The following is a 26454-nucleotide window of genomic DNA, read 5'->3' as shown; positions in this document are numbered from 1 at the left end:
GTGTCTGTTTTCATGTCAGTACCATACTGTTTTTTTATTTTGTTTTGTGGTACGTGGGCCTCTCACTGTTGTGGCCTCTCCCGTTGTGGAGCACAGGCTCCGGACGCACAGGCTCAGCGGCCATAGCTCATGGGCCTAGCCGCTCCATGGCATGTGGGATCTTCCTGGACCGGGGCACGAACCCGCGTCCCCTGCATCAGCAGGCAGACTCTCAACCACTGCGCCACCAGGGAAGCCCCATACTGTTTTGATTGGTAGAGTATTGTGGTATAGTTTGAAGTCAGGGAGCATGATGCCTCCAGTTTTGTTCTTCTTACTCAATATTGTGTTGGCTATGCATGGTACTTTTTTTGTTTCAAACAAATTTTAAAATTGTTTGTTCCAGTTCTGTGAAAAATGCTATTGGTATTTTGATAGGAATTGCATTGAATATGTATATTGCTTTGGATAATACGGGCATTGTAACAATATTAATGCTTCCAATCCAAGAACATGATATATCTTTTCATTTATTTCTGTCATCTTTAATTTCTTTCATCAACATCTTATAGTTTTCAGAGTACAGATCTTCTGCCTCCTTGGTTAAATTTATTTCTAGGAATTTTATTCTTTTTGTTGTAATTGTAAATGGGACTTTTTTCTTAATTTCTCTTTCTAATAGTTCCTGATAAGTGTATAGAAAGGCAACAGATTTCTGTATGCTGATTTTGGTTTTTTGTTTTGTTTTGTTTTTTAGATTTTTTTTTGACCTGGACCATTTTTTATGTCTTTATTGAATTTGTTACAATATTGCGTCTGTTTTATGTTTTGGTTTTTTTGGCCATGAGGCATGTGGGATCTTAGCTCCTCAACCAGGGACTGAACCCACAGCCCCTGCATTGGAAAGTGAAGTCTTAACCTCTGGACCTCCAGGGAAGTCTCTGTGTGCTAATTTTGTATCCTGCAAACTTACTGAATTCATTTATTTGTTCTAATATGTTTTTTGGTGGAATCTTTAGGTTTTTCTTTATGTAGTATCATGTTTTACTCTTCTTTTACAGTTTGGATGACTTATTTCTTTTTCTTGTTTAATTGCTATGGCTAGGACTTCCAAACCAATGTTGAATAAAAGTGGAAGAGTGGGCATCCTTGTCTTGCTTGTGATCTTAGAGAAAAAGTTTTCAGCTTTCACCATTGAGTATGATGTTAGATGTAGGCTTCTCATTTATGGCCTTTATTATGTTGAGGTATGTTCTCTCTATATCCACTTTGTTGAGCATTTTTATCATAAATGTGTGTTTAATTTCATCAAATGCTTTTTCTGTACCCATTGAGATAATCATATGATTTTTATTCTTCATTTTGTTAATGTAATGGTTTGTGGATGTTAAAACATCCTTACATCCCTAGAGTAGATCTCACTTGATCATGGTATATGATTCTTTTAATGCAGTGTTGAATTTGGTTTGCTAACATGTTGACGATTTTTGCATCTATGTTCATCAAGGGTATTTGCCTGTAATTTTCTCTTTTTTTTGCAGTGTCTTTGTCTGGTTGTGGTATTAGGGTAATGCTGGCCTCATACAATGAATCTGGAAGTTTTCCTTCCTCTTCAATTTCTTGGAATAGTTGGAGAATGCTAGTTATTAACTCTTCTTTAAATATTTGGTAGAATTCACCTATGAAGTTTTCTGGTGCTGAACTTTTGTTTGTTGACAGTTTTTGATTACTAATTCAATTTTTTACTGGCAATTGGACTTTTTAGATGTTCTATTTCTTTGTGATTCAGTTTTGGAAGATTCTACATTTCTAGGAATTTATCCATCTATTCTAGGTTTTCCAATTTGTTGGTATATAATTGTTCATAGTAGTTTTTATGATCCTTTGTATTTCTGTGGAGTCAGTTGTAATTTCTCCTCTTTCATTAATGATTTTATTTATTTGGGCCTTTTCTCTTTTTTCTTAATGAGTCTGACTAAAGGATTATCAATTTTGTTTACTTTTCAAGGAACCAGCTTTTAGTTTCATGATGTTATCTATTTTTTAAAATCTCTATGTCATTTATTTTCACTCTGATCTTTATTATTTCCCTCTTTCTACTAACGTTGAGCTGTGTTTCTTTTTGTTTTTCTAGTTCCATTAGGTGTATAATTGCATTGTTTATCTGAGATTTTTCTGGTTTCTTGAGGTAGGCCTGTATCACTATAAACTTCCCTCTTAAAACTGCTTTTGTTTTCTCTCATAGATTTTGGTAGGTTATGTTTCCATTTTCATTTGTCTCTAGGAATTTTAAAATTTCACCTTTGATTTCTTCATTAAACCATTGATTGTTTAGTACCATGTTGTTTAGTCTCTGTGTTTGTGTTTTTTCCCAGTTTTCTTTTTGTAGTTGGTTTCTAGCTTCATACCTTTGTTATTGAAAAGATGCTTGATATGATTATAATCTTATTAAATTTATTGAAACTTGTTTTGTGGCTTAATACACATGATCTATCTTGGAGAATGTTACATGTGCACGCAAAAAGAATGCGTATTCTGCTGTTTCCAGATGGAATGTTCTGTATACATCTATTAAGTCCATCTAATCTAATATGTCATTTAACGCCACTGTTTTCTTGTTAATTTTCTGTCTAGATAATCTATACATTGCTGTAAGTGGATATTAAAGTCTTCTGTTGTTTTATTACTGTCAATTTCTCATTTTATGTCTGCTAATATTTGCTTTATGTATTTAGGTGCTTCTATGTTGGGGGCATAAATATTTACAAGTGTTATATCCTCTTGTTGAATTGATCTCTTCATCATTATGAAATGTTCATCTTTCACTCTTGTTACAGACTTTGTTTTGAATATGTTTTGTCTGATACAAATATTTCTACCCTAACTTTCTTTTTGGTTCTATTTGCATGGAATATCATTTTCCATCCTTTCACTTTCAGTCTGTGTATGCCTTTAGACCTGAAGTGAATCTCTTGTAGACAGCATATATACGGGACTTTTTTTTTTGAATCCTTTCAGCCACTCTGTCTTTTGATTGGAGCACTTCGTTCATTTACATTTAAAGTAATTATTGGCAGGTGTGTACTTATCACTGTTTTGTTAATTGTTTTCTGGTTGTTTATGTAGTTCTTCTGTGTTCCTTTCTTCTTCTCTTGCTCTCTTCCTCTGTGATTTGATGAGTTTCTTTAGTTTTATGTTTGGATCCCTTTCTTTTAAGTTATTGTGTGCCTATTGTAAGTTTTTGATATGTGGTTACCATGAGGTTCATGTATGACAACCAGTCTATATAAAGCAGTCTATTTTAAGTTCAAACGCATACTAAAAATACTATATTTTAACTCCCTCCACTTGCTGTTTTACTTTTTTGACATCAGATTTTCTGTCTTTTAAATTGTGTATCCCTTAATTAATTATTGTAGTTATAGTTGATTTTACTACATTTGTCTTTTAAAATTCACACTAGCTTTGTAAATTATTGATCCTTTAATATATGTTTGCTTTTACCAGTGATATGTCTCCTTTAATATAATTTCTTAGTTTTAGTTATGGCCTTTTCTTTTCCATTTAAAGAAATCCCTTTAATATTTCTTGTATGGCTGGTTCAGTGGTGATGAATTCCTTTAGCTGTTGCTGGCCAGGGAAACTCTTTTTTTTTTTTTTTTTTTTAACATCTTTATTGGAGTATAATTGCTTTACAATGATGTGTTAGTTTCTGCTGTATAACAAAGAGAATCAGCTCTATGTATACATATATCCCCATATCCCCTCTCTCTTGCGTCTCCTTTCCATCCTCCCTATCCCATCCCTCTAGGTGGTCACAGAGCAATGAGCTGATATCCCTGTGCTGTGCAACTGCTTCTCACTGGCTATCTATTTTACATTTGGTAGTGTATATATGTCCATGCTACTCTCTCACTTCATCCCAGCTTACCTTTCCCCCTCCCCGTGTCCTCAAATCCGTTCTCTACATCTGCATCTTTATTCCTGTCCTGCCCCTAGGTTCATCAGAAACACTTTTCTTTTCTTTCTTAGATTTCATATATATGTGTTAGCATATGGTATTTGTTTTTCTCTTTCTGACTTACTTCACTCTGTGTGACAGACTCTTGGTCCATCCACCTCACTACTAACAACTAAATTTCGTTTCTTTTTATGGCAGAGTAATATTCCATTGTATATATGTGCCACATCTTCTTTATCCATTCATCTGTCGATGGACACTTAGGTTGCTTCCATGTACTGGCTATTGTAAATAGTTCTGCAATGAACATTGTGGTACAGGTATCTTTTTGAATTATGGTTTTCTCAGGGTATATGCCCAGTAGTGGGGTTGCTGGGCCGTATGGTAGTTCTATTTTTAGTTTTTTAAGGAAGCTCCATACTGTTCTCCATAAAGGGTGTATCAATTTACATTCCTACCAACAGTGCAGGAGGGTTCCCTTTTCTTAATACCCTCTCCAGCATTTATTGTTTTTAGATTTTTTGATGATGGCCATTCTGACTGGTGTGAGGTGATACCTCATTGTGGTTTTGATTTGCAATTCTCTAATGATTAGTGATGTTGAGCATCTTTTCATGTGCCTCTTGGCCATCTGTATGTCTTCCTTAGAGAAATGTCTATTTAGGTCTTCCACCCATTTTTGTCTTTTGGTTGGAGCATTTATTCCATTTACATTTAAGGTAGTTATTGATATGTATGTTCCTATTACCATTTTCTTAAATGTTTTGGGTTTGTTTTTGTAGGTCTTTTCCTTCTCTTGTGTTTCCTGCCTAGAGAAATTCCTTTGGCATTTGTTGTAAAGCTGGTTTGCTGGTGCTGAATTCTCTTAGCTTTTGCTTGTCTGTAAAGGTTTTAATTTCTCCATCAAATCTGAATGAGATCCTTGCTGGGTAGAGTAATCTTGGTCGTAGGTTTTCCTCTTTCATCACTTTAAATATGTCCTGCCACTCCCTTCTGGCTTGCAGAGTTTCTGATGAAAGATCAGGTGTTAACCTTATGGGCATTGCTTGCATATTATTTGTTGCTTTTCCTTTACTGTTTTCCACATTTTTTCTTTGTATTTAATTTTTGATAGTTTGATTAATATGTGTCTTGGTGTGTTTCTCCTTGGATATATCTTTATGGGACTCTCTGTGCTTCCTGGGCTTGAATGACTATTTCCTTTCCCATGTTAGGGAAGTTTTCAACTATCATCTCTTCAAATATTTTCTCAGTCCCTTTCTTTTTGTCTTCTTCTGGGACTCCTATAATTCGAATGTTGGTGTAATTAATATTGTCCCAGAGGTCTCTGCAGCTGTCCTCAATTATTTTCATTCTTTTTTCTTTATTCTGCTCTGTGGTAGTTATTTCCACTATTTTACCTTCCAGGTCATTTATCCATTCTTCTGCCTCAGCTCTTCTGCTATTGATTCCTTCTAGAGAATATTTAATTTCATTTATTGTATTCATCATTTTTTGTTGCTCTCTAGTTCTTCTAAGTCTTTTTAAAATTTTTTTTTGTATTTTCTCCATTCTATTTCCAAGATTTTGGATCATCCTTACTATGATTACTCTGAATTCTTTTTCAGATAGACTGCCTATTTCCTCTTCATTTGTTTCGTCTGGTGGGTTTTTCCTAGCTCCTTCATCTGCTGCATATTTCTCTGTCTTTTCATTTTGCTTAACTTACTGTTTTTGGGGTCTCCTTTTTGAATGCTGCCAGTTCATGGTTCCCAGTGTTTTTGGTCTCTGCCCCCAGTGGGTAAGGTTGGTTCCGTGGCTTGTGCAGGCTTCCTGGTTGAGGGGACTGGTGCCTGTGTTCTGGTGGTTGGGGCTGGATCTTGTCTTTCTGGTGGGCAGGGTCATGTCCCCTGGTGTATTTTGGGGTGTGTGTGAACTTAGCATGATTTTAGGCAGCCTCTCTGCTAATGGGTGGGGTTGTGTTCCTGTCTTGCTAGTTGTTTGGCATAGGGCGTCCAGTACTGGTGCTTGCTGGCCGTTGGGTGGAGCTGGGTCTTAGCGATGAGACAGAGATCTCTGGGAGAGCTGTCACCGATCGATATGTGGGAATGGGTGGTTTCTTGTGGTCCAGTGTCCTGAGCTCGGCTCTCCCACCTCAGAGGCTCAGGCCTGACAGCTCTCCAGAGCACCAAGCCTGTGTCAGCCTCGTGGCTCAAAAGAAAAGGGAGAAAAAGAAAGAAAGAAAAAATAATAATGTTATTAAAATAAAAAATTAAAAATATATAAAGTAAAAAAATAAGAAAAGTAATAAAAAAAAGAGAGCAAGAAAACCAGTAAACAAATCCACCAATGATAACAAGCACTATAAAGTAAGATAAACATAAATATTAGAAACAAATCAGTCACAGAGAGTAAACCCCAAGTATACAGTTGCTCCCACAGACCACTGCCTCAATTTTGGGACGATTCATTGTCTATTCAGGTATTCCACAGATGCAGGGTACATCAAGTGGATTGTTGGGATTTAATCCACTGCTCCTGAGTCTGCACAGAGGAATTTCCCTTTCTCTTCTTTGTTCACACAGCTCCCAGGGTTCAGCTTTGGATTTGGCCCCACCTCTGAGTGTACGTTGCCCTCAGGCATCTGTTCCTTGCCCAGACAGGAGGGGGTTAAAGCAGTGGCTGATTAGGGAGCTCTGGCTCTCTCAGGGCAGGGGGAGGGAGGGGTACGGTAGTCATAATTGGAATGCCAGATGAGCCTGTGGCAGCAGAGGCTGCCGTGACTTTGCAACAGCCTGAGATGCACTGTGTGTTCTCCCGGGGAAATTGTCCTCAGATCACAGGACCCAGGCAGTGGTAGGCTGCACAGGCTCCGGGGGCAGGAGAGGTGTGGATAGTGACCTGCACTTGCACACAGGATTCTTGGTGGCTTCAGTAGCAGCATTAGCACTTCATGCCCTTCTCTGGGGTCTGAGCTGATAGCTGCGGCTTGTGCCCATCTCTGGAGCTCATTTAGGTGGTTCTCTGCCTTCTGTGGATGGACAGGGAAGGAAACCCCTCTCGTCACACACCCTGATACAATGGTCTCTTGCCTGTTCGGGCAGGTCCAGACTTTTTCCTGGACTGCCTCCTGGCTCGCTGTGGCACACTAACCCCCTCAGGCTGTGTTCACGCAGCCAACCCCAGTCCTCTCCCTGGGGTCTGACATCCGAAGCCCGAGCCTCAGCTCCCAGCCCCCACCTGCCCCAGCGGGTGAGCAGAAAAGCCTCTCGGGCTGGTGAGTGCTGGTCGGCACCGATCCCCTGTGCAGGAATCTTTCTGCTTTGCCCTCTGTGCCCCTTTTGCTGTGTTGTCCTTTGTGGCTCCAAAACTTCCCCCCCTGCCCACCCCCCATCTCCGCCAGTGAAGGGGCTTCCTAGTGTGTGGAAACTTTTCCTTCTTCACAGCTCCCTCCATGGCTGCAGGTCCTGTCCCTATTCTTTTGTCTCTGTTTCTTCTTTTTTCTTTTGCCCTACCCAGGTTCGTGGGGATTTTCTTGTCTTTTGGGAAGCCTGAGGTCTTCTGCCAGCGTTCAGTAGGTGTTCTGTAGGAGTTGTTCCACATGTAGATGATTTTTGGGGAGGAAGGTGATCTCCACGTCTTACTCCTCTGCCATCTTGAAGGTCGCCCTGGGACACTCTTTATCTCTCCTTTAATTCTGAATGATAACCTTCCCAGGTAGAGTGTTCTTGAGTGTAAGTTTTTTCCTTTCAAAACTTTGAATATCTCATGCCACTCTCTTCTAGCCTGTAATGCTTCTGTTCAAAAGTCAGCTGATAATCTGTGCATTCCCTTATTCGTAACTAGTTGTCTTTCTCTTGCTGCCTTTCAGATTCTCTTTAACTTTCGGCATTTTAATTATAATGTGTTGTGGTGTGGTTCTCTTTTTGTTTCATCTTGTTTGAAACTCTCTGGGCTCACTGGACTTGGAGGTCTGTTTCGTTTGCCAGCTTAGGGAAGTGTTCAGCCACTATTTCTTCAAATAAATTTTCTGACACGTTTCTCTCTCTTCTCCTTCTGAGATCCCTATAATGCAAAGGTTAATATGCTTGATATTGTCCCAGAGATACCTTAGACTATCTTTTTTTTTTTTGCCCTGCCACACAGCCTGTGGGATCCTCATTCCCTGACCAGGAATTGAACTCGTGCAGTGAAAACACCAAGTCCTAACCACTGGACTGCCAAGGAATTCCCATATCCTCATTTAAAAACATTTTAAGATTCTGTTCCAATTGGGTTATTTCTATTACCCTGTTTTCCAGATTGCTGACCTGTTCTTCTGCATCATCTAATCTGCTGTTGATGCCACCTAGTGTATTTTTCATTTCAGTTATTGTATTCTTCACCTCTGATTGGTTCTTTTTTATATTTTCTATCTTTTTATTGAAGTTCTCACTGGGTTCATCTGTTCACCTGAGTTCACGGAGCATGTTTATTATTGTTAGTTTGAACTCTTTAGGAAGTAGATTTCTTATCTCCATTTCATTTAGGTCTTTTTATGAGGTTTTGTCTTGTTCCTTTGTTTGGAACATATTCCTTTCTCTCCTCATTTGGCATAGCTCTTTGTTCATTTCTATATATTAGGTAGGTCAGCTTTGCCTCCCCTTCCTGAGGGAGTGGCCTTATGAAGGTTTTCTGTGGGGTTCAGAAGAGCAATCCTCCCTGGTCACCAGAGCCATATGCTCCAGGCGTGTCTCCTGTGTGGGCTGCACGTTCCCTCTTATTGTGGTGTTGCTGTAGTTGCTGTGGGTCGGCTAGTGGGCGGGACTGGCCCCAGTGTAGCTGCCTGTGGGGCCCAGCCCAACAATTCTGGGTGCACTGATGGGTGAGGTAGGCTCTCCAGGGCTGAAGCTGCTGTGGGGGGCTGCTGATCCTGCCTGAAGCTGCCTGCTGGCTATGGTGGGTTGGAACCTGCTTTGGAGGGGTACTGGCTGTGGTGGACATGTGGGGTGGAGTAGGTCCTCAGGGGGTTCCTGGAGCAGTGTCAGTGGTACTAGCAAGGTAGACGGTGAATGTCAGAAATGGTGCCTATGCAGATCTCTGCCCCTTCAGCACTCATCCTAAAGCTAGCCAATGAATCTTCTTCACATATGGCCCTGAAGCTTCTCAAATTGTTGCCTCTGCCCTGGGACTTAGAGTGAGTGGGTTTGTGCACATGCTCTGTAAGAGAGGAATCTTGGTTTCCCACAGCCCTCTGGCTCTCCTGGATGTAAGTCCCACTGATTTTCATAGCCAAATGTTATGGTTAAAGGGGCTTGTATTCTTGATGCTGTTATGTGGGACTGGGGTGCTCAATGTGAGGGTCAAACCCCTCACTCCTTAGGGAGGACCTATGTGTTTATGATATCCCCTCCCACTTGTGGGTCACTACACTGGAGATGTGGGTACTGACTAGACTGTCTCTGGCCCCTCCTACCTGTCTCAGTGGTTTATTTTGAATACCCTTAGTTATAGACATGATGTTCAACTAGTCTTCAGGTCATTCTCAGAGGGAGGTATTCTATGTTTAGTTGTAGTTTTGGTGTGTCCATGGTGGAAGGTGAGTTCAATATCTTCTTACTTTGCCATCTTGATCCTGCCTCTTGATGATGGTTGTTTTCTTAAATCTTTGCCAGTTCAATACATATAAAATTAATTTTAGTCAGCATTATTTAAATTATTAAAACAACATATAATTTTCTCTTGTATATAGTCCACAAATTTTGAGCATTTGGTGACCTGGTTTAGTGAGTTTTCCCAAAACCCACATTTGGTACATTAGAGATTTCTTTTGAAAACTCTCAGACTATACATATCCTTGTAACATCCTGGGAATTAATTTTCTATTAGAGCAGTGGAGTACTGTATGGAAATCTGGCCAGAACTTGAACAAGTGTTTCCAAAAGCTCCTAAGTCAGTGTAATTAATGATCTACCCCAGATGTATCTAGTACAAGCTGGTCTTCTGCAAGAACTGTGAGAGTCCTGCTTTGGTGGTAGCATTTCTTGATAGATGTGTGTTAATGTTCCAGAGATGAACTGGAATATACTGCTTTTTGTTCTTGATTCTGCTCATGAACCTGTAACCCACTTGACAAATTCTTTGGACTTAAGATGCTTTAGATAATGTATTTTGGATCATCTTTCCATGTCTTATCTCAAAATGGTTCTTATTGAAGATCTCTGTGACTTTCTTTGATGTACCAGGATTATTGCTGGGTTGTCCTTAATACTCAGTTGAGAGAGTGAAAGTGGTAGTCAGAGCCACTTTAAAGCCAGTCCTGGGATTGTCTCTCAAATTTCCCTTGCTTTTCTATTTTCTAAGCTACCGTTTATTGAGCATCTATTGCATGCCAGTCACCTTTCACATTTGATCTCAATTGAGCTTCAGTACCATCCAGTGGAGTTTGTATGATGATCCTTTTTCACAGGCAATAATAATCTCAGAGAGCTTAGGTCAATTTCCTAGAGATATAAAGATTGTAAGTTGTAGCCGGTAAATATACAAAGGTTCAAAATTCCTGTATAATAATTATATAGAAGCTGTAGGAATAGACAGGCCAAGGGATCTCAAGTAAACTATTGAGTGACTTAAGAAGACAACCGGGGGATCTTTTCACTATTCACATGCAGGAAAACTCTTTTACCTGCTCCCTGAAGAACATATATTGTTTTAAAATCATTTTTCACACAATCGCTTCATATGTAATCATTAGAGTCTCAAACATTTAGATTGCAGAAATTACCCAGTGACCTCAGGCAGTTGAATTTACCCCACAGATTTAGTTGAGAACGTTGAATGTCTATGCACATATGTCTTGCCAATTCTTTTGCTTTGTGGCTTAGTTGCAAGGTACTTACCCTCAGAGCAGTCCAGTGTGCCCAAAGAAACAAGGGTTGATCGTTTATGGAAATTGTCTCTGGAATATGCTGAAGGTGCTTTAAGGACATATTTTTAGTACCCTCTCTTGGAAACCTGTATGTCCACTTCCCAGGGGCTCAGAATTTTAAAGATCAGTCTTCCTAGCTTCTTCAACCTCTGCAAGCTGAGATAACCTGTTGCTACTTTTGAATATAAGTAGACTTTATTAGGCTTTAAAAGAACCACCCAAGGGTTTTACCCCCCTTTTCATTCTAGTGTTTGGATTGTCAGGAGAAGTCTTCAGCTTTGAGACTTGGAAGGCGGTGTCTGCAAACAGACATCCTGTGGACAAAATTGTCTGCCCAGCACTCTGCGTTCCAGGATGATTGACAGGAAGCAGAGTGTGTGGTGAGGGGCGAGGATGGACTCTCTGGGCACAGTGGCTTCCACTTCTCCCAAAAAACAGCCAGGCTCCCAGGGAGCCTCACACACTCCTTTTCTGCGTGCAGGTGTGGAAACTTGACTGGTTGGTGGTCGTGGGAATTAGGGAGGATGTGGGTTGGGCAGGAGGTGAAAAGAGCCCTGGTACTCAGCCCAGCAATTACAAACTGAAAACCGAAACCTTTTGATAATGCTTCTGTTTGAGGGATAGGAACATGTAGAGATGCCAAGATCTGGGACGACAGCTGAAGCAAACAATGGCCGAAAAAGGATCCGTCCAAAGAAATTATGACCTGTCAAAGCCAACACTGGCTGCTTGCGGGAACTAGGCTTGAGGCAGGTGGTGGTAGAGAGAGATCAAGGATGGTTAAAGGAAGTGAAGCAAAACTCGTAAGGAAAAGAAAACAAACATTAAAAAATTTCTTCTATTTTCCACCTCCCTCCCTCCCCCCCCCCGCCCCGCCCCTTGTGCAAGGCACTTTGGGAGAAAAGAGGAGCAGAAACTAATATTTTTAAAAGCCTGGCTGCATGCTGGGTTTTTGAGGCAGGTATTATATTAATTTTTCCAGGTGATGAAAGTGAGGCTTAGAGAGGTTAAATAAAGTTGTTCAGTGGGGCGAAGTCAGACTGTGGAACAGTGGTATTTATGTTCTGTCCTTTGGACACGCAAAACCCTCTATTGCATTTTCCTCTATCCCTTTTCCTCCTTAAATTTGTCCAGGTTCTGCCCGCTTCCTTCTTTGCTTCAGTTCTAGTGGGGGATGTATAGAAGAAAATCTCTCTCTCTCTAGCTCAGTCTCCCACAACTTTCAATTTATATCTTCTTTTCCAGTTTTCCCAAACCTTTTCCCCAGTGTCTGAATCATCAGGCCCTTTCATATCTCTGGGTCTTTACCATGTTATTTCCTCTGCTACAGTGATGCTCTCTTCCTTTTCCCGGACACAATCTCCAGCTCACTCCTCAGAGTCCAGGTCAAATGTCAGCTTCTTTAAAGAGCTCATGCAACACACTTGCCCTTACTCCCCAAGGTGGGATCAGTACCTTTTCAACACCAGAGTCTCACACTGATTTGTGTCTATTTCTTTTATAATTATCATATCTTATTTTGCATCTAAATAGTCCTAGTTCTTACTAATCCATGGGTAACCCACAAAAGAAAACCTTAAAATTGAGTCTCGTCTTTTGATAGTTTTATGATGTCCCATTTAGGTAAATGTTAGGCTTTAATCTTCATTTCCTTTCATCTGTCTCTCCCTTTTTGTCTGAGAATTCCTGAGAGGCTATAGTCTATTTATAGCCGGTAGTTGTCCTTATGGGATTCTATAAATTAATCTAAGCATTAATTAATTAATTAATCTAAGAATTTTATAAATTAATCTAAGAAGAAAAAGTGGGCAGAGACCTTAAAGGAACCAGATGGGAAGAAAGTTCCCGGCCAATCCTTCCTTCCCTCCCTCCCTCCCTCCCTCCTTCTTTCCTTCCTTCCTCCCTTCCTTAAATATTTATTGGATATCACTTAATATGTTGGGTGCTGGGTTAGACACTGAGAACACAAGGGTGAGCAGAACCCATACTTCTTCTGCCCCTGTGGAGCTACAGTGCATGTGGAGATAAATGTTACAAGTACAACACACAAAAAATGCAGTTGTGAACTGTGATGAACTCTATGACCAAAAAAAGTCTAGGTGACTATGTAAACATAATTCAGGTGAGCCTGAGCTAGTCTGGGGGGCTAGTGAGTGGTGCTTGGCAGTCTACTGTGTACTTTCAGGGAAGGAGTTAGATCAATCTGAAAGTGTTCCCGTGGTCAAGTGGCCACTAGGCCCCTAGAGGCAAGTGCTATTGCTGTTTTTCATAGAAGGCAAAGGGTGAAGGGAGCTCCTCTTCTGCCAGGGAGAAGAGGGATGGCAATCTCACGAGACAGCGCTCAATTTTGCTCATGTGGTGGAATCTCAGAAAAGCCAAGTGACTAAACATAGAAAGGGATATAGCTGGTATCCTTGTCTGCTCAGTCAGAAAAGCAGTAGAGGCCTTCCCGGGTGGCACAGTGGTTGAGAATTCATCGGCCAATGCAGGGGACATGGGTTCGATCCCTGGTCTGGGCAGATCCCACATGCTGCGGAGCAACTAAGCCCGTGTGCCACAACTACTGAGCCTACTCTCTAGAGCCTGTGAGCCACAACTACTGAGCCTGCATGCTGCAACTACTGAAGCCTGTGCACCTAGATCCCGTGCTCCACAACAAGAGAAGCCACCACAATGAGAAGCCCGTGCACCACAACAAAGAGTAGCCTCTGCTTGCCACAACTAGAGAAAGCCCACATGCAGCAATGAAGACCCAACGCAGCCAAAAATAAATAAATAAAATAAATTTATTTTAAAACAAAGCAGAAGGCTGCTGATGAATTCATAGATTTTTTTCCCAGTTGCATTCAAGTTCCCCATGTCTATATGAAGAAGTCTGCTCTTTTGATACACACACACATACCTATGTATACATACATGCACACACACATACGTCATTTGCTTTGTACTGAACTTCTCCCCTTAACTTTGTAGGAGATGAATTGTCTTTTGTTTCATATATTCCTAGGATTGCTGAGAAATAAGGGGAAATGGAGTGTGGTGGGGATGGTGGAGGAGATAGCAGGCGTGGCAGGATAGGCCACCCAGAATCATCTCATGAGTCCAAATCCTTAAGGTAATTCACAAAAGATTTCATGGGTCATAGTCATACCCATGAACACCCCATCTGGGGCTCCATGCCCCTTTGCTCTGTGTGTGGGCCTTGCAAGTAACTTTTGATTTGGGGAGGCGTGTGGATAAAGTGTCAGAGGCAGACACTGGAGCAGAGATGACATCCCCCCAAGACACTAAAAGCCAACATGCTCTTTACCTGCATGCTTTGGGGAGTCACGGAGACAGGCTTCAACCACGGATTTATATGCAATGTGAAACTTATGAGGCATAAGCTGTTTGCCAGATGTCCACTTATCCATTTCCTTTCCTTTCCTCCCTCTCTTCCTTCCTTCCTTCCCCCTCCCTTCTTTCCTCCCTCCCTCCCTCCCTTCCTTCCTTCCTTCCTTCCTTTCTTCCTTCCTTCCTTCCTTTTTTCCTTCCTTCCTCTGAAGTGCTGTCTTGGAGAAACTTAGAATCCAAATTAGGGAAGCTCTGTTGTATTTTATTTGGATTTGAAATGGTTGTGATACATCTAGATTTGTAAGAGTTTATATTGTCAATATTTCTGTTCAGAGAACAGTCAAAATTCCACACCTTAGCATTCAAAACTTCATACACCTGGTTATTAACCATGCTCCCAGCCTTATCTACTCTGACCCAGGCAACTGGTCTCCTCATCATTCTTAGAACAGTCATGCTTCCTTTGTTTTGTTCTTACATCTTACCCGAACTGACCACCTCCACCCCCGCTCACACGCACTCCCAATTCTTTACCTGTCACTCGTCTACCCACCCTAAAAGTCGCCACCTGAGTCCTACCTGCCTCCAGCTTGAATGATCTTCCTCTTCCCTGAACTCACAGCACTTCTAGCTACTTTGTCAATGAATCCTATGTGGGTTTGTTAAAAAGCTTGTTTTGTTGGATGAGATTGTCGTTTTTGAATGTTGAGCTCAGATTATTATTTTATCTTTCTACTTTGTATTTTCTACTGCCTTGTAACCTGGAACTTGTGACCTGGAGCCCTGGAACTTGTCTTTCCATTTTTGTCCCTCTAGTTGTTTGAAACACTGCATTGTCTGTGAAAATCTTATGTCTTTACTAAATCACTTGTATATTTATTAAGAGACCACTTTCATTGTTCAAACTACCAAATGAGGCGTCAAGGAGGAGAGAACTTATCTCTACTAAAATACTATTTTTTAGAATGCTGGAGAGGATGTGGAGAAAAGGAAACCCTCCTACACTGTTGGTGGGAATGTAAATTGTTGTAGCCATTATGGAAAACAGTATGGAGTTTCCATAAAAAAAAAAAGAGTTACCGTATGATCAAGCAATCCCACTCCTTGGCATATATCTGAAAAAGATGAAAGTTCTCATTTGAAAATGTACATGCACTCCAATAATCATAATGGCACTATTTACAACAGCAAAGACATGGAAGCAACCTAAGTGTCCATCAACAGATAAAGAAGATGTGATACACACACACACACACACACACACACACACACACACACACACACTGGAATACTATTCAGCCATAAAAAAGAATTAAATAATGCCATTTGCAGCAACAAGGATGGACCTAGAGATTATCATAATAAGTGAAGTAAGTGAGACAAAGACAAATATTGTATGACATAGCTTATATGTGGAATCTAAAAAATACTACAAATGAACTTATTTACAAAACACAAACAGACTCACAGACATAGAAAACAAACTTATGGTTACCAAAGAGGAAGGGATCGGAGAGGCATAAATTGCGAGTATGGGATTGACAGATACACACAAGTATATATAAAATAGATAAACAACAAGGATTACTATATAGCACAGGGAACTAAATTCAGTACCTTGTAATAAACTATAATGGAAAAGAATTTTAAAAAGAATATATATATATATTTATAACTGTATCACTTTGCTGTACACCTGAAACTAACACAATATTGTAAATCAATTATACTTTAATTAAAAAACCATAAATTAGATTTGAATTTCAAAAAAAAGATACTGTTGGGCACATGGCTAAAAGTTTCATGATACCACCTTATTTAATCCTTCTCCAAACCTGGTAAGTCAATTATTTTTAATATTGATTTTATAGATCAAGACATTTCACTTAGAAATTTTGAGCTGTTTGCTTAGGATCATACAGAGAATGTATCAAAGTTTGGTTATATTTTTCTTCCCCACAAAAATGTATTCATTGAAACACTCATGAAACGGATGTTCATTAAGTACCGTCATGAGTCAGGCAGTAGAGATGCAATGATGACCAAAAATCTACTCAGCCCCTATTTTCATGGTACTTCCCTGAATGGAAAAATACACGCCAACCACAATGTCCTAAAGAAATGTAGAACTGCAACTATCTTAAATGCCAAGATGGAGAGATCCATGCTGTTAAAAGAGTGTATCATAGGATGTTTGTTCTGCTCTGGGAAGGAAGGAAATATTGTTGAAATGCTTGGGCTGGAAGTGCAGGATGAGTAAGAGTTAACATAACCAGAGAGGGAACAGTAAGTACGCGGCCTGTGTCAGAGAGGAGCATGGCAAGTAAGGAAGACTGGAAGGTTCCAGCGTGGCTGGTGTATGTGTGCGTGTGTGTGTAGGTGTGTAGGTGTGAAGCTGGAGATATAAGCCTTTCTGTTTGTTTTTATCTTTGTCTTAAAAACATTGAATCCATTCGAGACTTTTCAGCATTGAATGACAGGATCGCTGTGGTTTCAATGTGGAGAGCGGACAGGAGAGGGGCAAGAGTGGGTGAGGGTAAAGCAGGCAGGAGACTATTGTAATAGCCCCAGACATAGACAAAAGAGTTGGCCTAGTGCAGGAATGGTGGTGGGAATGTGATGGAGAAAAGAGGCTGGGTTAGAAAACTATTTAGGTGGTTCAACTGAAAGGACTTGTTGATGGACTGGATGTGGAGGTGAAGAAGAGGAAAGTGATACGGAGGACTCTAGAAGTTTTGCCCACAAAGCTTGCTGGAGGGAAGGGTCATTATTGTATAGGAAACTGTGAATGGTGGTCAGATTTAAGGCGAACATTTATAACATTGGATTTGGATGTGTTGTAAGGTATCTTTTAGACATCTAAAATGAAATGCTAATTTGGGTAAACATATCTGGAGGTTAAATGAGAGGTCTGTCCTGGAGATTTAAAAGTATGAGGATCTAGGCAGAGGTGATTATGAAAGCCATGGGTATGGATAAGGTAGCTGGAGGAGAATTGCCTGAGTGATGCGAGATTTGGATACAGTTGGAGACACTGAGGACACAACGAAGATGATACTCAGTTCCTGATTTAAAGGGACTCTCAGGTTAGCGGTCCATGCTTGGACTTGTCAGATTCCAAAGTCCACAGTTTTTCATTGACATCAACCACTGAGAAAGTGAAGGCTAAAGTGAGTGGGAATCAATACTGTAATTCTTGACCTTTAAAGTGTTTTTTTTTTTAGTTTTGTTTTCTGAGACATGCGGTTTCCTGCCACTGTTTTGGCACATTTATTGTTGAGATTGAGAAAAGGTAGTGTGTATTATATTTGGCATTTATGCTCATTACCTTACAGTGTTTGTGTGAGCTTAGGAGGTGTAGACTTTTTACTTTGCAAACAGGAAAACAGAGGGCCAGGCAGGGTCAGGAGAGTTATGAGTGAGATCACCAGAGGCCCGGATATAAAGATTAGAATCTACGATATCTCAACTCCCAAAGTAATTTCCAGGCCTCTGAAGCATGCTGTCTTGACATGTTTGTGTTTTGATTTTTTTAAATTTTTTTCACAAGACTGGGAAGAGTGACTAGAAAAGGAGTTGGCATTGCTGTCCCAGAGGGACTCCTGACCTGTCCAGAATACCCTAGACTAGATCCTGAGGGTCAAATTTATTATTAGTACCAGAAACATCTGGGGCAATCATCACATTTGCACCCTAAAAATAGTGAAGGTGAAAAGAATAAATCATTTTCATTCCAATAACATGTAGTTCATGGTAATAGGAATAAACCATAACAAGACTAGTTTTACAGAAATTGAGAGGATAAATTCGAAAAAACAAATATTGACCTAAAGATTCTTTCAGGGATGAGTGACTCTCCAAAATGATTTGTATTCAAGGGGGTTATGATTTTTTAGTTATTAATTTGAAGAAGTAACGTTTCCATTTAACAAAAGATGCAAATATGCAGGAGGGCATATAGAGCAAAGGTCTCCACTACCATACTTCTTTCCAGAACCCAGATTCCTCCCCCGGGGTAACAGTTGTTATCAGTATTTTTATTTATTTCTTCAGAAATATTCTATGTATATCTATCTTTTACATACAAATGGTAGCCTGTGACGCATAGTGCTTTGTGCTCCATTTTTTCACTGGGATACCATTCCATGTCTGTACATATAGATCTGCCTTTATTATCTGCCTTGTTCTCTGGAATTTGCCACACAGCCTCCATGTGCCAGCATTCATTCAAGCCTTCTTATCATGAGAAGTTGAGACCTGGTGGTTACATGTGGAGACACACAGCTGGGAGTGAGGGCACTGACAGAGTGCATGCCATAGATTTGAGGCCCCCAAGGTTTGTGGAGCCTACTAGGTGATGGTCCCACATGAGGACTGTGGAGTTTGGCGCACAACTGATTTCCCCTGAGCTGGCCTGTTTCTGGTAATATCGAGTTTTTCTCCTCCAACGGTGCTCTCTTGGCCTCACTAATGCCATAAAGGGGGATTCTCAGTTTATCTCTGGTATCTCAAAATCCTTTATCACTCTAGTGTTTACTTAATAATTCCCCCTGATGTCCAAGTATGGGAAGATTTTGTTCTACAGCGACCTCTGTCAGATCACTGCTGCCAGGGAGACTAGAGAGAAAGGAACTGTGTTCTTAAAATGTAACTCACAGCTATCAGTAAAGTTCCAGTATTTTCTAAAGTTACCCAATATCACAAGGGATTTAGACTTCTCTATTCTTGACTTTTCCATTTATCGCTCATGAATTGGGTTTTTAGAAACCATTGAGAAAACTCTCTGACGGTTAAGGGTTCAGGCTTTGAAGTCAGGTATGTCCACCGATTTTTACCTGTCTGACTTGGGGCAAGTTACTTAAGTCTCAGTTTCTCAAATGTGATGATGGAGGTAGCAATGATATCTGCTTCAAAGAGTTGAGAGAAAGATTAAAAGAGACAATAAATGTAAATTCTTAACATCGCTTGTTGCATAGAACAGCAACCAAGAAATAAATAGTTATTCGGTATGGAAGTCCCTCAAAAAATTAAACATAGAAGTACCATATGATCTATCAATCCCACTTCTGTGTACTTATCCAAAGAATTGAAATCAGGACCTTGAAGAGATGTTGGCACTCCCATGCTCATTCCAGCCCTAGTCACAATACCTAATACATGTAAACAACCTAAATGTCCATGATAGATGAATGGAAAAGGACAACGCGATATATACACAGAATGGAATACTATTTAGCCTTAGAAAAAAAGGAAATTCTTTAACGTGCGACATCATGGATGGACCTTGAGGACATGATGCTAAGTGAAAGAAACAAGACACAGAAAGACAAGTACTGCATGATTCCACTGATATGAGGTACCTAAAAGTCAAATTCATAAAATCATAGACTGGGATGATGGTTACCAGGGGCTAGGGGAAGGGGGAAATGGTGGATTATTAATCAGTAGGTGTAAAGTTTCAGTTACATAAGATGAATAAGCTCTAGAGATCTACTTTTACAACATCATACATATAGTCAACAATAATACCCTTAAAATTTATTAGGAAGGTAGAGGTCATGTTAAGTGTTCTTTCCACAATAAAAAAGGAAATAGTTATTATTAGTAGTATTAAGCTAGTGTTTATTAATGATAAGACAGATGTAGACAGTTTATACAATGAGTGATATTTGCCAAAATATTGTCCTTAAAATGAAAACTTTTATGTCATATAGAACAGTAGCTTGTAAATATTTTCAGTAACAGCCTTTTTTTTATTAAATGACATTTTCAAACCATTCCAATTTATAAAATATATAAATGATATTAAAAGTGCTTTTAAAATGAAAAGCATTTTTAAGTTTAAATGCATATCGATTATTAAAAAGTCAGTTGATGAAAAATATGAACTTGTTGTGATGAACATAAATACTTAAACCAGTAGTTGGATGACAGTGCCAGTCTTATATCCACTTCAGCATCCAGCTGATAGCTACATTTTATTTTATTTTATATTTTATTTGTTTTTTTGCGGTACGTGGGCCTCTTACTGTTGTGGCCTCTCCCGTTGTGGAGCACAGGCTCCGGATGCGCAGGCTCAGCAGCCGTGGCTCACGGGCCCAGCCGCTCCGCGGCATGTGGGATCTTCCCGGACCGGGGCATGAACCCGTGTCCCCTGCATCGGCAGGCGGACTCTCAACCACTGCGCCACCAGGGAAGCCCTACATTTTACTTTGATTGCAGCATATCAAGGAAATCTTGATTCATCTAGGAACATACATAGTTCAGATGATAACTTTTTAAAAAATTACCTTGCGATTCTCCAGATATGCTTCAAATAAACTGAGCTAGAAGCCTGAAAGCAGAACAATAGGAACATTTTGTTTTGAATTTGAATCATGAATAATTTGAGCAGAGAAACTGGTCACACTACTTGTCACCCAAGTCTTTTGGTGAACACTGAAAGCATTTATACATAGCATATACAAGGCTTTCCCTATAATCAGGGGTGAAAAACTGTATTATAACTTTGGTTTTCTCCAACTGGACTTATTTTGTTATTTCACGCCTCCTAGTAGTCCAGGAGGCTTGATGTAAATTTCAGGTAATTCAAGGTTTTGTCTTCTCTTTATGAAGCTGTAGCTCTTTCTCCTGTGTGCCTATATGGTGCCCAGGCAGGGTAGGGAGAGGGGCATCTGGTCCTCCACTGTCAACTATTCACGCTGGTTTCCCCTGAGATACGGGCGTCCTTATCTGGCCAGTGGCTGCTCACCTAGGTCACCTACTTCTAGTCCTGACTATAAGGTCTCTTTAGGCTCAGTTCTCATTCCCTTCTTTCTCCCCTCCCCTTCCTTACCCTCTCCTCCCCTTCCTCCCTCCTTTGCCCTGTCACTGGGTCCTTCTCTGGCTCATGGGAAACATTTTGTTAAACTAACCACTTCAGCATGATGATAAATGTTGGGGGGACTCCCATGCCCTTCTGCTAGGTTATTTGTAGCTTACCTTCCTGGTCCTACCCCTGCTGGGTGATAGAGACAGTTGGGCCCTTCAACTCTCTGGGTCCCAGTCAGGAAAGGGACAGCCAGTGTCCTCTGCTTTGAAGCCCTTCAGTCTATCTGGAAGCTTCTATGGACATATCCTCTTCCAAGATTTACTCTGGGATTTGATGCAGGGATCACAGCCACCCACACCAGCATGGAACTCACAGCCTCACCTCAGACATTCCTCTTCTTTCACTAGCCTGGGGTTCTTTCTTAATGTGAACCCACCTTGGGCAGTTAAGTAATCTCTATCTGAGTGTACTTATCTGTATGAGTAGATATGAAGAAAAATTTAGAGCAATTCAAGTATACACCCAATGATAAAAGGAGAACTGTTATTTCAAATTCAAGTATATGCACGAAGATAGAAGGAGAAATGTTATTTCCAAGTCTAGACACACAGAAGCAGTAAATTTGGTATCACAAGTTATGACACGTGTTCTTGGTTTTCAAAGGGTTAAAATTTGTAGAGTAGTTTACAAAGTGGAACTCTTGTCCGAGCCCCAAATACCTTCCTGTCCTCCACTGTCCCCAGCACAGTATTGTCACCACAGTTCTCCCAGTTGCTTAGGACAAAAATCTAGGTGTTATTTTTACCTTGTCTCTGTTCCTCATTTTAAAAGATAGATTTCATTTTTTATAAAAGTTTTAGGTTCACAGCAAAGTTGAGCAGAAGGTACAAATGTTTCCATATACCCCTTGTACACCCCCTTAGTCACATCCCTCACCGAGTGGTACATTTATTAGCACCGATGAAACTATACTGACATATCATTACCAACCAGAGTCCATAAATTCCATTAGGGTTCATTGCACTTTGTACATTCTATGAGTTTTGATAAATTTATAATGACATATAAATATATATATGACATATAAAAATATATCCACCATTATGGAATCACACAGGGTAGTTTTATTACCGTAAAAATCCTCTGTGCTCTCACTATTCATCCCTCCCTCCCGACTAACCCCTTGCAACCACTGATCTTTTTATTATCTCCACAGTGTTGCCTTTTCTAAAGTTCCATATAGTTGGAATCAAACAGTATGTAGTCTTTTCACATGGGCTTCTTTCACGTAGAAATATGCATTTATGGTTCCTCCATGTCTTCTCATAGCTTGAAGGATCATTTCTTTTTAGTTCTGAATAATATTCCATTGTTTGCATATACCACAGTTTAGTTACCACACACCTACTGAGGGTCATCTTGGTTGATTCCAAGTTTTGGTAATTATAAATAGAGCGACTACAAGCATTAGTATGCAGGTTTTTGTGTAGACATAAGTTTCAACTTCTTTGGGTAAATACCAAAGAGCACAATTACTGGATTTTATGGTAAGAATATGCTTAGATTTATGAGAACCCTCCAAACTGTCTTCCAAAGTAGCTGTACCATTTTGCATTCCCGCTGGAAGTGAGTGAGAGTTCCTATGGTTCTACGTCCTTGTCAGCGTTTGGTATTGTTAGTCTTCTGGATTTTGGCCATTCTAATAGGTGTATAGTGATATCTCATTATTGTTTTAATTTACATTTCCCTGGCGACTCTGATATGGATCATCTTTTCGTATGCTTATTTGCCATCTGTGTATCTTCTTTGATGAGGTGTCTGTTAGTCTTTGGCCCATTTTTGAATCAGATTTTTCATTTTCTTATTGTTGATTTTTAAGAGTTCTTTGTATATTTTTTAAAGCAGTCTTTTATCAGATTTTTCTTTTGCAAATATTTTCTCCCAGTCTGTGATTTGTCTTCTCATTCACTTAACAGTGAAGCAAAGCAGACATTTTTAATTTTAATGAAGCCTAACATCAATTTTTTGTTTCATGGATTGTGCTTTTGGTGTTATATTTAAAAAGTCATTGCCAAATCCAAGGTCATCTAGATTTTCTCCTGTGTTATCTTCCAGGAGTTTTATAGTTTTGTGTTTTATATTTAGGTCTGTGATCCATTTTGAGTTAATTTTTGTAAAGGGTATAAGGTCTATGGCTAAATTCATTTCTTGTTTGACATGTGATTTCCAGTGGTTCCAGCACCATTTGCTGTAAAGACTATCTTTTGTCCATTGTATTCCCCTTGCTCCTTTGTCAAAGATCTGTTGACTATGTTTATGTGGGTGTATTTTTGGGTTCTCTCTTCTTTTCGTTAATCTATGTGTCTGTTCTTTCACCAATCCCACATTGTCTTGATTACTGTAGCTTTACAGCAAATCTGTAAGTTGGGTAGTGTCAGTCCTCCAACTTCATTCTTTAATATCATGTTGGCTATTCTGCATCTTTTCCTTATCCATACAAACTTTGGAATTAAATTGTTGATATCCACAAAATAATTGCTGGGATTTTGATTGGGATTGCATTCAATCTATAGATGAAGTTGGGAAGAATTGACATATTGACAATATCAAGTCTGCCAATCTATGAACAGAGAACATCTCTCCATGTATTTTATTCTTCTTTGATTTTGTTCAGAGTTTTGATCAAAGTTTTTTATTTTTCCTCATATAGATTTCATACACTTTTGGTTAGATTTTTACATACCTATTTGTATATTTTTGGTGCTAGTAAAAATGATATTGTGTTTTAAAATTCAAATCCCACTTGTTCATTACTGATATATAGGAAAGCAATTGACTGTTTTAGATTTTTTTCTTTTTTTTGGGAGTAAAACAGGATCTTCACGGTTAAGTTTATTTCTGAATTGTAAAAATTCTGTCTCCATGTTTTCCCTGTATGTTTTTCTCTTCTTTTCCTCTACTCAGTCTTGGCTGCCACAATCGGACAGACAGAAAATGTGAGGACACTTCTTTTCTAGCATCTGTAGTGGAAACCTTAGCAGTAGATAGTAACCGCTCAGGTTTGTCAAATAGATGCATCCACATTTTTCACCATAATCCACCTACATAGTCCTTTTTGCTTTTTGAACTTGTCAGACTCATCCTTAATTAGTCTATCCACAAGGAATATTTTGTTTCCTGATCATTGCATAACTGGACGCTTTTCAACATTCAGGTTCAAGTGCTATTTCCTCAAAGAGCCTTTTCTGATCACCCCACTGAAATAGTCTTATGCTCATATCCCTACTGCTGTTGCACTATCTCTTCATCCCGTTTTCTTTCATACCTTCTTTCCACAAATAGTTATTGAATCCCCATATATGCCACACACTGTCCTGGGCAGTAGTACAATAGAACAAGAGAAACCTGTGCTCCTGTCTCATGGAGCTAACATTCTGGTTAAGGAGACAGACAATGAACAGGTAGATACTAGATATACAGTTTATCAGGTAGAGAGAAATGTTGTGTAGAAAAATAATGCACAAAACAAAAATGCAAAGTGCTGGGCTTGAGGTGAGAGAATGCAATTTTAAATGGTGTGGCTAGGGAAGGCCTCGCTGGGCAAAGACCTAAACTGGGTGACAGGAAAACCTGCTCTTTGGAAAAGAACAAATAGAGAAAACCCCAAGTGCAAAGACCCTGAGGCAGCAGGCTGCCTTAGGTGTTAGGGCAACAGCAAGGGGATCTGTGTGGCTGGAGTGGAGTGAGCAAAGGGGAGAGTCACGGAAGATGAGTTCAGCAAGCTTAGGGGGTGGGAGTGGGCAAGCTCCTGCAGGTCATTGAAGGGACTCTGGCTTTTCTCAAAATAAGATAATCCTTTAAAAGGATCACTCTGCCTACTGGGTTGAGAATAGACTATAACAGAAAAGGTAGGTGAAGAAGACCAATTAGGAGCTATTGTGATACTCCAAGTGAGAGATGCTGGTGACCTGTACAGGACGAAGGCAGTAGACGTGACGGATAGTGGTTATTTGATAGTAGATTTGGATGTGAGATGTGAGGAAAGAAATGAGTCAGGAAAGATGGTAAGCTACTGGAAGAACAGATTGCCTCTAATGAATGGCAAAAAGACTGCAGGTGGAACAAGTTTATGAGCAAGATGGGAAAAATCAGGAGTTTGATTTTGCACACATTATGGTTAAGATTGACGTCAATGGGCAGTTGGATACCTAAGTCTGGAGTTCAGCCTGGATGTTGGTATGTATGTGTGTACATGAATGTGTAAATTTAAATATGCGTATGGTTTTAAAATTAGAATAATTTAAGAAATATATTTTTAAGTGAATTTGCATCATAGTTTTGCAGAATTCCTGAGGTGTAATTGCAGAACTTGCATGGAGCTCTGTTTTAAAACTTAGTCTATTGTGGCTGTCAAAGTACTACTTGATACAACCATCACAACCAATTTTTTGGCTTGTGGTGTAGCAAGAAGATACTACAGGGTTTACAGATCTATACACCAGAGGGTCTTATCTCAGTATTTCTATTCTCTTCTGTGGGATCCATTTCTCAGAAAAGTATCCAGATTTTTCTTACGTTGCTGAATATGCTGATGTGAACCATCAATACTCTTGATGGAACATTTACAATGGGACAGATCACTCATCCTTTTTAGGGTCATATTGGCAGGACCCAGTGAAGGGATTTTGTGTGATGTGCTAGTTGTCATGATGTACTTTTTAAAAATAGTTTCACTGACATGAATCCACGAAAATATATTAACCTTCCTATCTTGACTGACTTGCATTTTGGAAACAGCAACTTCTCATGCTAGAGACGGTATGAGCAACAGGACTGGGTCAGGGTGAGAAAGTAAGAGCCCAGCAAGAAGGAAGGCAGTGATAGGCCTTTTAATAGTTTTTCGCAGAGCAGTGTGAAGACATTGTGCATAAGCCGGGGTTTGTACCAGCCTGGGTTGTGACTCAAGCTCTGTCACCTTATAGATGGGAAGGACGTAACTTCTCCAAACTCAAGTGCTGAGAAATAAGATATAATAGGGAATAATTATAACTCTCTAGTGAGAGGAACTAATGATCTAATGTTTGCCAAAATACTTAAAAGAACATATAGATAGCACTCAATGAATCATGGTTATTCGTATCAATAACTCTTAACATTTAAATCCAGAGAGTTTGGTCTTTTGCCACACCTGAAAAGGGTAATGGAGAGTTTCATTGACTTACTGTTTTACACCCAATTATTTTATTTTTAAACATCATTTAATTAGCGCATGATTTTCCTCCAGAGCTTAGTTTCAGAGTGTGATTTCCTAAGTTGTGGCTTGGACTCATCAGATTCTGGGAAGGTTTCTTATGAAAGTGAGCCCCAGTCCAGGTACAGAGACATGCCTTTGAGCAGAGGTGATCTGAGAGGATTATCTCTTCATTGGTGAGCGGGACTGCTTCCCCAGGCTCAGATTTAGCTGGGACACAGCTGTAGTGAGAA

The sequence above is a fragment of the Globicephala melas genome, chromosome 6, assembly GCF_963455315.2.
Source record: "Globicephala melas chromosome 6, mGloMel1.2, whole genome shotgun sequence".
In the NCBI taxonomy this organism is placed as follows: domain Eukaryota; kingdom Metazoa; phylum Chordata; class Mammalia; order Artiodactyla; family Delphinidae; genus Globicephala; species Globicephala melas.
This window is presented reverse-complemented; position numbering follows the sequence as displayed.